Genomic DNA, 17,244 nt, shown 5'->3' with positions numbered 1-17,244 from the left:
TATTTGAGCATACTTGGTATTGGACTTCTCTGTTGGCTCTGTGGTAAAGAATCCACCTGCCAGGGCAGGAGACACGGGTTCAATCCCTGATCCAGGAAGATCCCACATGCCTTGGAGCAGCTAAGCCCAGGCACCACAACTATTGAGCCTGTGCTCTAGAGCCTGGGAGCTGAAACCACTGGATCCACGTGCTGGAACTACTGCAGCCAAGTGCCCTAGAGCCAGTGCTCCACTATGAGAGAAGCCACCACAGTGAGAAGCCCACACGCCACAGTTAGAGAGTAGCCCCCGCTGGCCACAAGTAGAGAAAAGCCCATGTTGCCGTTAAGACCCAGCACCGCCAATAGATAAATAAATAAAATTTTTTTTTTTTTAAAAAGGATTCTTGATATTGCCTCATTACTTATGGTAAATATCTTCTTGTGCTTTTGGCCATGTGTACATTTTCTTTTGTGAAGTATCTGTCCAAGTCTTTAGCCCGTTACTCAGGCTGTTTGGCTTATGATTATTGAGTTGTAAGGATTTTTGTATATTCTGGGAAAATGCCCTTTGATAGACATGTGCATTGAGACTATTTCTCCCATTATGTGGCTTATCATTTCATTTTCTTGATGGTGTCTTTCAAAAAGGAGAAATTATAATTTTGATGAAGTTCAATTTATCATGCTTTTGTTTTGTGCTTTTTCTGTCCTAAGAAATCTTGCTTAACCCAAGCTTTCAAAGATTTCTCTCCTATATTTGCTTCTAGAAATTTTATAATTTTACTTTTTACAGTTAGGCCCATGACCTATAGTGTGTATGAGATAAAATAAGGTCAAAGTTCTTTTTTTTCATGTGGCTATTCAGTCGACTTCAGTGAAATAGACTATCCTTTCCCCATTTGATTATTTTGGCTTTTCTGTCAAAAATCAACTTATTATATATGTATGGGTATATTTCTGGGCTCTCCACTCCATCCTGTCGATGTCCCATAGTTCCTGCCTCCCAGCCACATTCACAGCCCCAAACTCTGATCTCTGCTTCCTCAGCTCAGAGGGACCCCCAGACTCTGTTTGGGCTCTATATCATGATGCCATACAAATTATCCCCAGATGCAGTTTGCCCAAATCAGGGCAAAGGAGGGCTTCCCCAGGGGCTCAGTAGTAAAGAATCTGCTTCAGTGCAGAAGCTGCAGGAGGTGCGGGTTCAATCCCTGGGTCAGAAAGATTGCCTGGATGAGGGCGTGCAACCCACTCCAATATTCTTGCCTGGAGTATCTCATGGACAGAGGAGTCTGGTGGGCTACAGTCCATAGTGTCGAAAGATTCAGACACGACTGAAACAATTTAGCACATACACATGCAGGGCACGTGGGGCTCACCCCATGAGCTTCCTTGTTCTCAAGAATCACAGCCTTATGGTTAAATTAAGTTCAGTCGCTCAGTCATGTCCGACTCTTTGGAATCCCATGAACTGCAGCACGCCAGGCCTCCCTGTCTATCACCAACTCCCGAAGTCCACCCAAACCCATGTCCATTGAGTTGGTGATGCCATCCAACCATCTCATCCTCTGTCGTCCCCTTCTCCTCCTGCCCTCAATCTTTCCCAGCATCAGGGTCTTTCCAAGTGAGTCAGCTCTTCACATCAGGTGGCCAAAGTATTGGAGTTTCAGCTTCAACATCAGTCCTTCCAATGAACACCCAGGACTGATGTCCTTTAGGATGGACTGGTTGGATCTCCTTGCAGTCCAAGGGACTCTCAAGAGTCTTCTCCAACACCACAGTTCAAAAGCATCAATTCTTCTGTGCTCAGCTTTCTTTATAGTCCAACTCTCACATCCATACATAACCACTGGAAAAACCATAGCCTTGACTAGATGGACCTTTGTTGGCAAAGTAATGTCTCTACTTTTTAATATGCTGTCTAGGTTGGTCATAACTTTTCTTCCAAGGAGCAAGTGTCTTTTAATTTCATGGCTGCAATCACTATCTGCAGTGATTTTGGAGCCCAGAAAAATAAAGTCAGCCACTGTTACTGCTGTTTCCCCATCTATTTCCCATGAAGTGATGGGACCGGAGGCCATGATCTACGTTTCCTGAATGTTGAGCTTTAAGCTCACTCTCCTTTTTCATTTTCATCAAGAGGCTCTTTAGTTCTTCTTCACTTTCTGCCATAAGGGTGGTGTCATCTGCATATCTGAGGTTATTGATATTTCTCCTGGAAATCTTGATTCCAGCTTGTGCTTCATGCAGTCCAGTATTTCTCATGATGTACTCTGCATATAAGTTAAATAAGCAGGGTGACAATATACAGCCTTGACATACTCCATTCCCTATTTGGAACCAGTCTGTTGTTCCATGTCCAGTTCAAACTGTTGCTTCCTGACCTGCATACAGATTTCTCAAGAGGCAGGTCAGGTGGTCTGGTATTCCCATCTCCTTCAGAATTTTCCACAGTTTGTTGTGATCCACACAGTCAAAGGCTTTGGCATAGTTAATAAAGTAGAAATAGATGTTTTTCTGGAACTCTCTTGCTTTTTTGATGATCCAGCGGATGTTGGCAATTTGATCTCTGGTTCCTCTGCCTTTTCTAAAACCAACTTGAACATCTGGAAGTTCACAGTTCACGTACTGTTGAAGCCTGGCTTGGAGAATTTTGAGCATTACTTTACTAGCATGTGAGATGAGTGCAAGCCTTATAGTGTCTGTTGCTAAATGCCTGAAACAGTTGCTGCGTATATTTTGCCTAGTTTTATGCTTATTTATGGCAGGTTGGCTAGGCTAGTACCAATTAGTACATCTTGGCCAGAAGCAGAATTAAAGCCTACACTGCTAACCATAAGTAAAGAAACCTTGGAGGAAGACCTGAGCGACAGCCATGGCAGCAGTAACAGCAGCAGCTACAATGCCGTGGGAGGGCCTGAATTTTGTCACTTTTTTTTGGCTGTACTGGGTCTTCATTGCTGTGCACAGACTTTCTCTGGTTGAGGAGTGTGAGGGCTACTCTCCAGCTTTGATATGTGGGCTTCTCACTGTGGTGGCTTCTCTTGTTGCAGAGCATGGGCTCTAGAGCTCGGGCTCAGTAGTTGCAGAACATGGGCTTAGTTGTCCTGTGACATGTGGCATCTTCCTGGACCAGGGATTAAACCCATATCCCCTGCATTGGCAGGGGATTCTTAACCACTGAACCACCAGGGAAGACCCTCAAGTCTGTCACTTTCGTTAGTAGCTCATGGCTGCAAAAACTGAAATGTGCCATTAGGACAAAGATGATGCATCAAACCCTCAAGAAGGGCTCCATCATCTCTTGGAATTATATGAGGCCTTCTTTTGATCAGCTTATCTGATTCTTTATATAGACACAAATGCATAGGTATCCACTAACTAGCAGATGCTCTCTCCAAATTGAAGGTCATCAAAATTTCTAGGTGACCACAAAAAGGTTTATAAACCACTCTTGAGAAGAGTCCTGGAGAACACACCTGCATCCAGCAAGGAGTACCATCCTGGACCTGGGGTTCACTGATAGAACTTGTTGAACCAGAAAACAGCCTGGATGCCCCCAGATGGCAAAGTTGGGATAAAACTGGGACCTCACAGTTACATTGAGAAGCAGAAGGCGAGTTGACACCATCATCTACGGGGATGTCTGGGGCTGGGATAAGGTTCAGAGAAGACAACCTGAAAGGGAAATGCTGGGGAGATGTCTCAAGTCTAAACACCAAGCTGAGTAGTAAGCTGGGCCTATGTTACCAAAAACTGGTTAAACCTGAGGACAGCGAGAGATGTTTGCATGGACAGCGATCAAGTAAATGGATCCTTCTGGTTAATGCCAATAGCCTAAGTCATGAATCTTAAGTCAGTCTGAGAATAAGTTTCGTTGTCTTTTTTTTCAAAGGGGTACAGGGCAATCGAAGTCTAGTGGTAAAGAACCTGCCTGCCAGTTCAGGAGACATAAGAGACAAGATTTCGATTCCTGGGTTGGGAAGATCCCCGGGAGGAAGGCATGGCAACCCACTCCAGTATTCTTGCCTGGAGAATCCCACAAACAGAGGAGCCTGGTGGGCTACAGTCCAAAGGGTCGCAAAGCATCAGACACGACTGCAGAGACTTAGCACACGTGCACAGGGTAAACATAAATAGAAGAAATTTCAACAAGCTAAAAAGAAAACCTCCACTGAGCATGTTGGTTCCAGGGCACCAAGAACTGCCATGCAGCAAAAGATTGATTCATTAAGAAATCTAAGAGCCACTGAGTCTCTGATCATAACTGTTTCTCAGCCACAAGCAAGGGAAAATTAGTCTCTTTAACTAGAGACAGCCTGAGTCTATCTAACTACCACTGGAATAAAGCCAACTTTGTGTTCAGGGGCTTCAGTTCCTGTAAGAAAACATAGCGGAGTGACTAGAATTATGGACTCGGTGTCACACACAGGACCATACTGGAAGCCATCTCTGACACTGGCTATCAGTGTCGCATCAGAGAAGTTATTGAAACCTCTGGAAGCTTTAGTTTTCTCAGCTTTAAGATGAGAACAATATTATTTTGCTCTCACAATACTGTGAAAATCAAGGGAGGTAGTACATGCAAAAGATTTAGCTCAGGGACTTCCCTGGTGTTCCAGCAGCCAAGACTCTGAGCTCCCAACACAGGGGGCTGGAATTCAATCCTTGGTCAGAGAACTGGATCCCATAAGCTGCAGCTGAGATCCAGCACAACCAAAAAAAAAAAACTAAAGAAAGAAAGTGAAGTCTCTCAGTCATGTCCAGCTCTTTGCGACCCCTTGGACTGCAGCCCACCAGGCTCCTCCATCCGTGGGATTTTCCAGGCAAGAGTACTGGAGTGGGGTGCCATTTGTAGCCTACCAGGATTCCCTGTCCATGGGATTTTCCTGGCGAGAGTACTGGAGTGGGTTGCCATTTCCTTCTCCAGGGGATCTTCCAGACCCAGGGATTGAACCCAGGTCTCCCGCATTGTAGGCAGATGCTTTACCATCTGAGCCACCAGGGAAGTCCAAGGGGAAAAAAAAAGGTTTAGCCCAGAACCCGGTTCTTAGTAAGCATTCAATAAGGGGGTTACACATATTTTTACCTAGTATCGAAATCAGACCTTGTGCTCCCCAACCACAGCTGTCATTTCTCATTATACAGAGCAAGCCTGCAAACCCTCCAGGGAAATCTGATCTGCATGTCTCTGTCAGGGTAGAGGTGGGGGTGGGGGGTGGAGGGGAGGCGGGGGTGGGGGGGAGGTGGAGGAGGGGTGTCTCTTCCAGCTCAGAGGACCAGTTCTGTGATTGTCTTCCTCAGGCCCTTCATGTCCCAAGCAAAGTGGCTATCTAGTCTTACCTCAGTGTTTGACTCCAATTGTTCCTTCACAGGTTTATGCTCCTTCAAAGCCCTGCTTGACTGTTTCTAAACCTCAGTTTTGTCTTTAAGTGAAGCTAATCATGCCTGCCTTTCTTACTTCATGAGATTGCCATGGGGATCAGATACTACTCTATAAAAAATGAAAGTCATTCAGTCGTGTCCAACTCTTTGTGATCCCATGGACTGTAGCCCAGGCTCTCTGTCCGTGGAATTCTCTGGGCCAGAATACTGGAGTAGGTAGCCATTCCCTTCTCCAGGGGATCTTCCCAACCAAGGGATTGAACCCAGGTCTCCCACATTGCAGGCAAATTCCTCACTGTCCAAGCCTCCAGGAAAGTCCAAGAATACTGGAGTGGGTAACCTAGCCTTTCTCCAGTGGATCTTCTCAACTAAGGAATCAAACCACAGTCTCCTGCATTGCAGGTGGATTCTTTACCAGTTGAGCTATCAGGGAAGCCCATATGACTCTGTAGATGAAGTGAAACCTCACCAAGAAACATGAGGTTTAGGTCAAAATGACTGATTCAGCTCTAGAACCAGCAGCTGGAAGAGGTGGGCAAAAAGGAAAGGGTGCTTTTAGGAAAGGACAAGTGAGTGAGCAAAATCCAGTGAGGAGACTGGCCACCTGGAAAAGGGAAAGAAAATAACCTGATTCCCAATGATCAACATGGCCCAAGAGTAAGATAAGATGTGTGAGAGGCAGTCAGCTCAGTCCTGAGACCCAAGCAAGTGACAGGCAGGTTGGGAATAAGCTCATCCAGCTGCTTGCTGGCTGTACCTCAAAGCACAGGCGCTTGCCCCACACAGGGGCTGCAGAGAGGGCAGGCAGAACCTCTGGGTGTGGTGTTTGTGCAAAGACAGATGCTCCCAGCATCAGTAGCGGCACTGCAGACAGAGGTAATCTAGGGGCAATGAGAGCACCCCACAGAGACTCAGCAGCTAAGAGGCATGTCAGGATGTGTAGGACTTGGTGGTTTGCAAGACCGCCCCCAGGAATAAGAGATTTCTTATCATATCACAATTTGAGTGCCTCTGGAGGCTGAGGAGCCCAGGAAAATACCTGCACCAGATGTAGAAACACTTTGTAAATGTTTTCAGATCCTACAAAGAGTTCCCATCAGATTATAAGAAATGGAATTAACAAATGTTATAACTTAATAAAACCACAGAGGATGAGATGGTTGGATGGCATCACTGACTCAATGGACATGAGTTTCAGCAAACTCTGGGAGACAGTGAAGGACAGGGAAGCCTGGCGTGCTGCAGTTCTTGCAGTCCCAAAGAGTGAGACATGACTTAGCCATTGAACAACAACAATAATAAAACATTTGCAAAACTCAACATTCATTGAATGAAAAATGACATTTTATGTAACTATGAACTCTGTAAAGGAGTTAGATTTAAATTTGAATATCACTACTTCAAAAGAGTTTTTAAAAATAAAAAATAAATTTTAACATGATTGTTTCACATGTCTGAATAAACATTTTACCATATGCCAAAGTGAACACGGTTCTTCAGCTTTCCAGGTGAGGCGTTTTCCACTATTACTTGCACAAAATTTGTCACACGTGCAACTTAGAGGTGGAGCTGGTACCCCTCTTCTGAGTGTCTGATGTTTTAAAAAAATCTTCATGCGAATTGTTTCCTCCCCAAAAAAGGTGACATGCCCAACCAAACTATCATTTAAGAATATGTTATTGGATAATTGATGATATCATGAGGTCATTACAGATTTAAGAGTGACAGGGACTTGCCTGGTGATCTGGTGGTTAAGACTTCACCTTCTAAGGCATGGGATTCAATCGAAGAGCTAAGATCCCACATACCTCAGGACCACCAAAACACCAAAACAGAAAACAGAAGCAATGTTGTAACAAATTCAATATAGACTTTAAAAAATGGTTCATATCCAAAGGTCTTTTAAAAAAGAAAAAGAATGATAATGATACTACTGTGGCTATCTTTTTAAGTCCTTATCTTCTAATTATACATGTTGAAATAGATAAGGATAGAATGATAAGATATCTGACTTTTGCTTCAAATAATAAAGGGGGAGTAGATGAGAGTATAACTGAAATGAGATTTGCCTGAAGTAGAAAAGAAAAGTGATAGGTACCTGGGAATTCACTATACTATTCTCTACATTTTTGTATACGTTTAAATTTTTCCACAATATTGTAAAAAGGTAAGAAAAGGTCTTCAAATATTTAAAGGGTTGCCATTTTTAAGGATCCTTGTGATTTCACTGGGCCCATCCATATAATCCAGGATAATTTTCCCTATTCTAAGGTCAGCTGATTAATAACTTTAATTTTATATGCAGCCATAATTACTTTTTGCTATGTAATGTGTTCACCGGTTCTGAGAGGGTCACTATTCTGCCAGTTATATTGAGATATGATTGACACACTAAAAACTGCAATATTTACAGCGTACCATCCATGAATTGTAACATATGTGCAAATCTCTGAAAATGTCACCACAGTCAAGATAATAAACATAGGACTTCCCTGAAGACCCAGTGGCTGAGACTCCAAACTTCCAATGCAATGGACACAGGTTTGATCCCTGGTCAGGGAACTAAGATCTTACATGCTGCATGGTGCAGCCAAAAAAGTAAAAATAAAACATCTTTTTAAGAGATAATAAACATATCCATCACGCTCAAAAGTTTCTTTGTGCCCCTTTATAATCTCTACTTCCTTCCTCTTCCTTTCCCCCTTCATCCCTATGTGGCTACCAGACTGATTTCTGTTGGGATAGATCAGTCTGCATTTTCTAGAATTTTATATATAGATGGAATCATACAGTATGTGCTTTTTGGGGAGTGGTGTGATTTCACTCAGAATAATTATTTTGAGATTCACCTATTTTTTTAAGGTGCAGCATTTTAAAAAAATTTATTTATCTATTTATTTTTGGTTGCACTGGGTCTCCATTGCTGTGAACAGGCTTTCTCTAGTTACAGTGAGCCAGGGCTATTCTTCATTGAAGTGTGCGGGCTTCTCATTTCGGTGGCTTCTCTTGTCTCAAGCACGGGCTCTAGGGTGCACAGGCTTCAATAGTTGGAGCACATGGGCTCAATAGTTGTAGCACACAGGCTTTAGTTGCTCCAAGGTGCATGTAATCTTGCCGGGCCAGGGAAGAAACCCGTGCGATCGGCATTGGCAGGCAGATTCTCTTCCACTATGCCACCGGGGCAGTCCTCACCTATGCTTTTATGTGTATCAATGTTTCATCTAATTTTTTGCTGTGGTTTTGGTTTAGTAATATTCCATTGTCTGGTTATACCACAATTGGTCTACCTATTAATCTGTTAATGGAAATCTGGGTTGTTCCCAGTTTGGGCCTATCACAAATAAAGCTGTTACAAACATTAGTATACAAGTCTTTGTATAGACACATGTTTTCATTTCTGGTAAATAACCAGGAGTAGAAGGCTTGGTCATATAATAGATGTATGCTTAACCTTTTAAAAAAGGTGCCAAACTGCTTTCCAAAGTGTTGTAACATCTTACATTCCACCGGCAGTGTATGAGAGTTCTAATTCCTCCACAACCTCACCAACACTTGGCAAGGACCCTCTTTTTCATTTTAGCCATTCTAATTTAGACCACTAATTAATAGGCGTAATTTGTGGTATTTGCTTGTAGTTAAAATTAAAATACTAATGACTCATAATACTGAGGATCTTTTCATGTACTATTTGCCAACTAAATATCTTCTTTAGTGAAGTGCCTATTTAAATTTTTTACCCAATTTTAAAATTGGGTGGGTTTTTTTTTTTTTTTGTATTATTGTTTTGAGAATTACTTATATATTCTGCATATAAATCCTTGCTAAAATCAATTGTACCTAGAAGAGCAAGCCTCTGAGCTAACTACTGGTTTATAGGAAATATAGGAGACAAAAAACAGGTTAGATGACATCCAGGAAACACAATCAGCAAAATTCAGACTACGGGAAACTATAGGTCAAACAATGCTATTTCTTAAAAAAAAATACACTGCAGAGAAAAAAGGGTAAGGCAGGGGGAGAATCTATAGATTAACAAGACAAGAGACGTATCAGTCTATTGTAATGTATGAATACTGATTTTGGAGAAGGCCATGGCACCCCACTCCAGTACTCTTGCCTGGAAAATCCCATGGACAGAGGAGCCTGGTAGGCTGCAGTCCATAGGGTTGCAAAGAGTCAGACATGACTGAGCAACTTCCCTTTCACTTTTCACTTCCATGCATTGGAGAAGGAAATGGCAACCCACTCCAGTGTTCTTGCCTGCAGAATCCCAGGGACGGGGGAGCCTGGTGGGCTGCGTCTATGGGGTTGCACAGAGTCGGACACGACTGAAGTGACTTAGCAATACTGATTTGAATATCAAACTACAGAGAGAGAGTAAAAAAGGGAAAATTGGGAAATTTAAACACTGACTGGATATTTTATGATACTAAGGAATTACTGTTTATCTTCAGTTTGATAATAACATGGACTTTGCTTCAGAAGAGGAAGTAGCCAGTGGAAGTGGGGGAAGACATACAGATGAAATTATGTTAGCCATGCATTGGTAGTTGTTTAAGTTGTGATGAACACATGAAACATGACACAAAAAACTCTCTGCCTTTGTACATGTTTGAAATTTTGTGTTATAAAAATTAAGACACAAAACAAAAAATAAATACTTTAAAATACATAACATAGAAAGTTTACTGCCTAAAATTCTCACTGAAAAAATGTCAAAAGATGCAAAAGAATAAAGGAAGATGTAGAAAATAAAAATAAGAACGGGGACTTCCCTGGCAGTCCAGTGGTTATGACTTTGCACTTCCACCACAGGGGCATGGGTTCAATCCCTAGGATCAGGGGACTAAGATCCCACATGCCACACAGGGTGGCCAAAATGTAAAAAAATAAAATAAAAAATAAGACTGAAGGGAGAAATTGGTAGTATATGGTAATACATCTAAATCTAAAACTAAGTTTAAATCATTAATAGTAATAATAAAAATAGTTTTTGAATGTTTAAATACAAACTAAAACAAACACCAATATCTGGCTAGGTATAGAGTTTGCAAGAAGTTGACAGGCACTAAATTCTTGCCTCATTCAAGAAGGTGATACAGTGTTTTAGTGTTAGTCACTCAGTCGTGTCCAGCTCTTTGTGACCCCACGGACTGTAGCCTGCCAGGCTCCTCGATCCATGGAATTCTCTAGGCAAGAATACTGGAGTGGGTTGCCATTCCCTTCTCCAGGGGATCTAGGCACTAAACTCAAGGGCCTTCTTGCCTCACGCAAGAAGAGGATAAAAACACCGATGAACTTCAAACTTTATTGGAAAAAAACTAGATATGCATGTTAAAAATTAAGGTCATCACAAAAATACCTCACCCAGAGCTATAAGAATAAAGAGGGCTTCCCTGATGGTCCAGTGGTTAAGAGGCTGCCTTGCAATGGAGAGGACACCCGTTTGATCCTTAGTCTAGGAAGATGCCACATACCTCAGAGCAGCTATGGGCCACAACTACTGAGCCCAGGTGCTTAGAGCCTGTGCTCCACAACGAGAGATGCCACCACAGTGAGAATCTGCACACGGCAACCAGAGAAAGCCCACGTGCGCGACGAAGACCCGCGCCGTCAAGAAAATAATAAAACAGATAAATCTTCTTAAAAACAAACTGGTGTAGTTCTAAGAAAAAGAATTCTTTGTCAACACAATAGATAGCAGGAAAGAAGGAAAAAAGTAGTAAATAAAAGCACAGAAAAAAGAAAACAAAATTAGATGGTAGTAACATGTCTACTTTAGAGCAAAAGTTGAAAGACTAGGCTATGTTATAAGCCTAATCCTAGGTAGCCTTATAAAATATCTCTTTTAACTATCTTCTGAACCTATATTCACATTGGTTTTTAAGATACATTAAGTTATATATTTTTTCTCTTTCCAGAGCTGCTTCTGAGGGGCTGCCCATTTTTTTTTTTTTTTTAATTGAGATGTCATTCACAAAGGGCTGCATTTTTTGAAAGATTTCTTACAACTATGGCTGGGTATTTTACTCTAGTCTTCCAAGAAGGGCCATTATAACTTTATTGTGACTTTCGAAGTGACTTCTGAAGTCAAGTGGTCTTTAACTTTGGGGATTATTTTGCATGTAAGTGCTAATTCAGATTTAAGCCTGAGTCATTGCATATCCGGAGAAGGCAATGGCAACCCACTCCAGTACTTTTGCCTGGAAAATCCCATGGATGGAGGAGCCTGGAAGGCTGCAGTCCGTGGGGTTGCTAAGAGTCGGACACAACAAGCGACTTCACTTTCACTTTTCACTTTCATGCATTGGAGAAGGAAATGGCAACCCACTCCAGTGTTCTTGCCTGGAGAATCCCAGGGACAGGGGAGCCTGGTGGGCTGCCGTCTATGGGGTTGCACAGAGTCGGACACGACTGAAGTGACTTAGCAGCAGCATAACATGTCTACTTAGTAATCATGATAAATGTAAATGGTAAAACACACCAAATAAAAGACAGACTCTTGGACTGGATTTAAAAATTCCAACTCTTTTTAGGACTTACAGCTTACTATTTATAAAAAGAAAATTAATACCTTAATTAAAACATTATAGAATTTAAGGGAATAGCAATAAAAGAAATAAAGAGGGGTATTTCATACTTAACCCACCAAGAAGACATAACTGAAAATGTCATGGAAAACCCTTGTAAAAATTATATTAGAACTTCCTTTTCTCTAGAACTTTATTTATTTCATGGCTCTGTACATTTTTTTTTTAACATTTTAAGGTTTAGTCCTTCATGTGTCTTTCAGTATTTAAATATAGTACAATACCAAAATATATTCTGGCACAAAAATAACTCAGGGGCTTTGAAAAACCAAGGCTAAGAAAGACAAATAGGAGGTAAGGAAGACCAATGGGCTCTTATTTTCTGTGGAGAAAGAACAGGTCATAGTAGCTCCATTGCAGACAGTGAATTCATTGTCACAACATGCTGTGAGGTGCAGAGGAAGGGTCTGGCATTCATTTGAAGGGATCAGAAGAGATTTCTCAAAGAGGTGGTATGATGGGAAAAATTTAAAGAATGACCCCAGTGATCCTCACCCTTTTATAATTTCATCCTCTTTGAGTATGGGCAGAACTGTTGAGATATTATTCCCGTGATCATGTTACTTTCTTTGGCAAAACGGAGTTTATCCAAGTGGGCCCAGTCTCATCACATGAATCTTCTAGAAGAAGAAAACTTAAACATGAGGGCAACTTGGGACTCAAGGGAGGTTTTCTGTAGCTGAGATGGAGGAGGACACGTGGAAAAAGCCGAGAGCAACCTCTAGGAGGTCAGAGCAACCTCAGCCAATAGCCAGCGAGAAAAATGATCTTCTTTCTACAACATAAGGAACAGAATTCAGTCAACAACCTGGATGAGCTGGAGACAGATTCTACCTGGGAGCCTCCAGGTAAATGCCTACTCCAGCTGACACCTTGGTTTCCATCTTGTGAGACCCTGAGCAGAGAATCCAGTTGAGCCTGCTCAGAATTCTGACTGACAAAGCCAGGAGGTAGTACATGGCTGTAGGTTTAAACCATTGCGTTTGTTACATAGCAGTAGAAAACTAATACAGTGACATTTGAACTTTCCCTTGAGGAGGGATAGGATTTCAAAATCTCAAGAAGAGGGGGAAAAAGTCCTCCAGGCAGAGGGCAGAGCACAGCCAAAGGTGAGAGCTGGAAGTGTTGGGAAGTCTTCAAGAAGGCACCGATAACGCTGCTGCCAGGCCTCCTGTGAGGCTGAAGTCTCTTCAGCCACTTTCCCGGGATCCAGAATGCCATCCCAAGAAGGTTATCTTTTTTCCAGGATGTCGTAAGGAGACATTGAAGATGAAGAGGAGTACATGATAAGCACTGTTCTTGAGGAAGATGAAGCTGACATCACAGGAAGGGGTAGACTGGAGGTAGAGATGCCGAGGTAGGAAGTTATCACAGTTGCCCAGAGAACCAGACACCATGGGGCCCACATCCCATCCCCTCAGCACACCTGTGATTTTGAAACAAGATCAGGACCCTATGGCCTTTGCCCAGCTCCCCACCCTATGTCTTATGCCTGCCTTTTATCTATGAAAACATTAGTCGAAGGATAAGTTTAATCAGAGAAATGAGAGCATGCAGAAACAAAGGAAAGCAGTCAAAAGAGATGAAGTAATAATAATGTAGTCATTAAGCACAGCCAAGGACCTTTAGTTCCTTCTCAAGGGCAATAGATAAAATTCTGAGCCATATCCCATGAGCTGTCTTATAGATACTGAAACCCCAGGTGGAAGAAGTTAACTACATGATGACCAGTCTGCACCCACAACATAAGCTGCCACAATTCCAAGAACTGGCCTCAAAGAGATGGGAACAAATGGACCCTGGAGCTGAAGATTGTGCTGTGTCATGTTTGACTCTGCGACCCCCATGAACTGTAGTCCACCGGACTCCTCTGTCCATAGGGATTCTCCAGGTAAGAATACTGAAGTGGGTTCCCATGCCCTTCTCCAGGACATCTTCCCAACCAAGGGATCGAACCCAGGTCTTCCGCATTGCAGGTGGTTTCTTTACCATCTGAGCCAATGGGGAAGTCCAAGAATACTGGAGTGGGTAGCCTATTCCTTTTCCAGCAGATCTTCCCAACTCAGGAATCGAACCAGGGTCTCCTGTACTGCAGGTGGATTCTTTACCAGCTGAGCTATCAGGGAAGCCCCTGAACTGATGATTAACCATACCTAAAACAACCAAGACGACACTGGTCAGACCACTAATGACCAATGTCAAGATTACTGTCAGAGCTGACTGCATTGTTCTGCATGTAGCCCCCTCCTTCAGTCTATAAAACTCTCACCCGCTGCTTGTCAGGGGTGGTGTGGGCCTTTGGATAGATGTCCATCCTCCTCCCCAATTACTGACGTCTGAGATACAGCAAACTTTCCCTTCCACCAACCTGGCCTGCTTATTGGCTTTTGAGTGGTGAGCCGCCAGAGCCCGCACCTATCGGTAACAATTTCAGGTGACTGTTTCAGGCTTTCTATAAGTCTCTGAGAGTCCACCAGGCCCAGAAGCCTTGAATAAATGTCTGTCTTCTGTCCTTTAGGTGGACTCTTCTGGTAGCTACTCTCTACCTTTCTAAAAGGTCCCAGTGGGATCACATCTCCATTGTTCAAAGCGATCTGGACCCTCAGTAACACACCCCAATATTGGCTTTTCTTCCCTTCCTCTCTCCCTCTCTCCCATCCCCCTCACTCCTGCTTCTTGTACCCAGGTCCTTATGTCAGGCTCTTCTGTGGGGAAAACCCACACTAAAACACCCAGGTGAAGAGGGCTGAATCCAGACTGGCAGTGTGGATGAGAAAGAGATAGAAACACTACATGGCTAATTGAGCAGTAGACCAAACCCTTGGGATGTGAAGACAACAAAAAGAGACGAGCCCAGGAGGATACCAAGGCTTCAAACCTGACGGTCATTGACAGAAAAGTCAACTATGGAGTAAAAACATATAATTTGTGCAGTTCTCAGACCAACATTTATTTTAACATCAATATATATATATATATACAAACTATAGAGCCATACACCATAATTAATGTCATATTTTATGTCCTATATCCTGTTGTTCTTTGTCGTAAAATACTAAGTCATAGATACCAACTGTTATTTGTGTAAAGGAGTTGGGGTACAGAAAAAAGCTCCAGATGGTACCAGTAGCTCTTAAAATATCACACACCTCCATGGGCCACATCGGTGGCTTTGCCTGTGGTGGTCACATCCTCCCTGGTCTTTCCCACTGTCTTGTGCCCAGAGGAATTCTAATATGTGACCAATGTACCCAGCACCAGACTTTTCACAATCTTCTAGAACCAATGAAGAGCTTATTTCCCTAGGTAGGAAGATGCAAGATTTTTATTTTATTCTTACTTGCAAACAAATAACAAGAAGAACAAAAAGTGTGTGTTTTCCAAGCCTCCAGCAAAACTATTGTATTATAACTTAACCTCAATTGTGTGGAAACAAAAACAAAACTAAGTCCTCAAGATTCTAATAGAATCAAAGATGAAACCTTCAGTCAGTCAGTTCAGTCTCTCAGTCGTGTCCAACTCTTTACAACCCCATGGACTGCAGCATGCCAGGCCTCCCTGTCCATAACCGAACTCCCAGAGTTTACTCAAACTATGTCCATTGAGTTGGTGATGCCATCCAGCCATCTCATCCTCTGTCATCCCCTTCTCCTCCTGCCTTCAATCTTTCCCAGCATTTGGGTCTTATCAAATGAGTCAGTTCTTTGCATCAGGTGGCCCAAGTATTGGAGTTTCAGTTTCAGCATCAGTCCTTCCAATGAACACCCAGGACTGATGTCCTTTAGGATGGACTGGTTGGATCTCCTTGCAGTCCAAGGGACTCTCAAGAGTCTTCTCCAACACCACAGTTCAAAAGCATCAATTCTTCTGTGCTCAGCTTTCTTTATAGTCCAACTCTCACATCCATACATAACCACTGGAAAAACCATAGCCTTGACTAGATGGACCTTTGCTGGCAAAGTAATGTCTCTGCTTTTTAATATGCTGCCTAGGTTGGTCATAACTTTTCTTCCAAGAAGCAAGTGTCTTAATTTCACGGCTGTAGTCACCATCTGCAGTGATTTTGGAGCCCAAAAAATAAAGTCTCTCACTTTAAAACCTCACGTTTTGCCAAATGTCTTTTCTCCCAGCTAACCAAAAGAACAAAATTACATTGTTACGCCTTTCAAATAATGAGGGCTCTCATTTTTTGAGTGCTTACAATTTATCAAGAACTTTTATGGTATTATTATTTTTAATTCTCATGACTTCATGAAGTAGTTATTAGGTCTCCATTTCACAGAGAAAACAAACACTCAAAAAGGTACGGTAATGTGAGCCAGATAAGTGGAAATATAATTAAAACCCAGATCTGCTTGATGTCAAATCCCACTCTTTCTGCTACATAATCCTGACCTACCTGGGGGTCTTGGTAGCTCGAGAGTGATAGGCCACAAAAGAGAAGACAGATCAGCACTATTTTCTTTGGGTCAATGACCCTTAATCTCATTCTTGTGATTATATGAGGTTTTCCATGTTTTTCCAGAAAAACAGAGGTAAATGATTTGCTTAAATCCCTGGGGATCAATACTAATAAGTTAACTCTAAAACAAGTGTGCTCAGTGTGACATTACCGCCCGTCTCCACCCATGGATTATGTTTCCTGAGATGACTCATCCTCTCTGGTCCTCATCCATGTAGCAACCTGCCAGCAACCCTGAAGGCATTCATCCAATGACCTGCACCTCCTTCCCCGCCCTGCAATTTCCACTTGAAAGACATTCTGCCTCAGTGTTCACTGCAGGCTCCCTGCTTGGTGCTCGTGAGAGGGTTGCAGTGGGAAGAAGGGTCTTTCCACCATAACATTCACGTATACACCCTACAACAGAGTGGGGTGCTGGAAGAGGCGTCAAAGGTTAGGATTTCATTGGGAGCCCCTGAACAGGGCCAGAGTAACATGAGCTAAAGATGGAAACTGTGGTCCAGAGAAATGTGTGGGACCCCTCTTAGTAGCAAAGCCACCTATTCCTCCTGCGGATGAAGAAATGGGAAATTAGTGGAGGTGAATCCAAGCTGTGTTCTACGAGCTGGTGTAGAAGCCAGAATGTCCCATCCCTCTGGCTTATCCCCTCTTACTGGAGCTGCAGAGAGAATAGTCAAGGCTGCTGGGAAAAAAGAGTCATGTAGATTTCTCAACACAAACAACAGATTAGTCAATTCGGAAAAAAATTCAGGGTAGCTGAAATTCTTCCCAAACTCCTGATCTAACAAACACTATTAACTGAGACAGAAATCCACCCCTCAAATTC

The 17,244-nt window shown here is 42.7% G+C and overlaps 1 long non-coding RNA gene across 1 annotated transcript; it reads right to left on the bottom strand.

Annotated features, from left to right (window-relative positions):
* Positions 1-12,075: 12,075 nt before the first annotated feature.
* Positions 12,076-16,538, bottom strand: LOC138991205 (uncharacterized). The gene is made up of 2 exons (XR_011467164.1): positions 16,356-16,538; positions 12,076-13,293 (listed from the first exon to the last, which is right to left on the bottom strand). It is a non-coding gene; the product is annotated as an uncharacterized lncRNA (long non-coding RNA).
* Positions 16,539-17,244: the final 706 nt, after the last annotated feature.

Source organism: Bos mutus, chromosome 16 (assembly GCF_027580195.1).
Source record: "Bos mutus isolate GX-2022 chromosome 16, NWIPB_WYAK_1.1, whole genome shotgun sequence".
Taxonomy (NCBI): Eukaryota; Metazoa; Chordata; class Mammalia; order Artiodactyla; family Bovidae; genus Bos; species Bos mutus.
This window is presented reverse-complemented; position numbering and strand designations above follow the sequence as displayed.